The 1,102-nt window shown below is 51.2% G+C and overlaps 1 pseudogene; it reads left to right on the forward strand.

Moving 5' to 3' along the window:
* Positions 1–376: 376 nt before the first annotated feature.
* LOC138565909 (histone H3, embryonic-like) lies at positions 377–785 on the forward strand (annotated as a pseudogene).
* Positions 786–1,102: the final 317 nt, after the last annotated feature.

Here is a 1,102-nt window from a genome sequence, read left to right on the forward strand (position 1 = left end):
GTAACTGATGTGGAGGAACCCGTTTTGAAAGGCAGCAAGGTGAAAACTCTTATGTTTTTCCCAATGGAAGTGATAGCCGGACAAGCTCCAGCAGACACAGCTTGTAAGGGGAGCGCTGCAAAACGCACACTGTAAGCCCCAGAATGTAAGTGGATAAAGGAATATGTCACCATGTTATTAGACTGCTGACTGGCAATATGGGGGCAGTTGCTGGGGGCCCCCAGAGGCTCTTTTCATTTAAAAAAGTTGAAAGGGTCTGACGCCGTCCATGCCTGTTCCTGTTATTGTCCTAGCCTATTGGAGCAGATCTTGGTCTTCTTTCAGCCAGACCATTGCATGCCGTACGTTGAGAGGGAGCAAGTCTCATAGTGTTGCCATGGCCCATACTAAGCAGACCGCCCAAAAGTCCACCAGAGACAAGGTGCCTCGCAAGCAGATGGCAACCAAATATGCCCGCAAGAGTTCTTCTGCCACGGGCAGTGTCAAGAAATCACACTGCTATCAGCCGGGCACCGTAGCCCTCAGGGAGACCCCGTGCTACCAGACATCCACTTGCTGCTCATCTGGAAACTGCCCTTTCAACGCCTGGTGCAGGAGATTGCATAGGACTTCAAGACTTACCTGTGCTTCCAGAGCTCAGCCATCATGGCCTGTAGGAGGCCAGCGAGGCCTACCTGGTGGGGCTCTTTGAGGACACCAACCCATGTACCGTACATGCCAAGCGGGTGACCATAATGCCCAAAGATATCCAGCTGGCCAGCCGCATGCAGGGTGAGAGGGCCTGAGGGACGCCAGCGTGAGACCCACCACAAAGGCACTTTTAAGAACCCACACGTCACACACGAGCTGCTCATTCCAGTGGTGTCATGTCTGCTTATTATAAGTGACACTGGGCTTGTTTTTGGGCAAGTCACATATAATTTGAACACATTTCTTTTTTTGGGGCTTTTTTTGTCCATCCTGCTCTTTCAGCCCTGCTGCTGCATGAATGAGTTGCTGCCTGCCTCTCTCTGATAGATTCAGAAGCCGAATAACTGCTTCAATAAGAGAGAAGATCCAACAGCCAATAAGATTCAGCAGACTCCCAGCCACAGAGGACTCC

The sequence above is a fragment of the Ambystoma mexicanum genome, chromosome 2p (assembly GCF_040938575.1).
Source record: "Ambystoma mexicanum isolate Mex_15411 chromosome 2p, UKY_AmexF1_1, whole genome shotgun sequence".
Taxonomy (NCBI): domain Eukaryota; kingdom Metazoa; phylum Chordata; class Amphibia; order Caudata; family Ambystomatidae; genus Ambystoma; species Ambystoma mexicanum.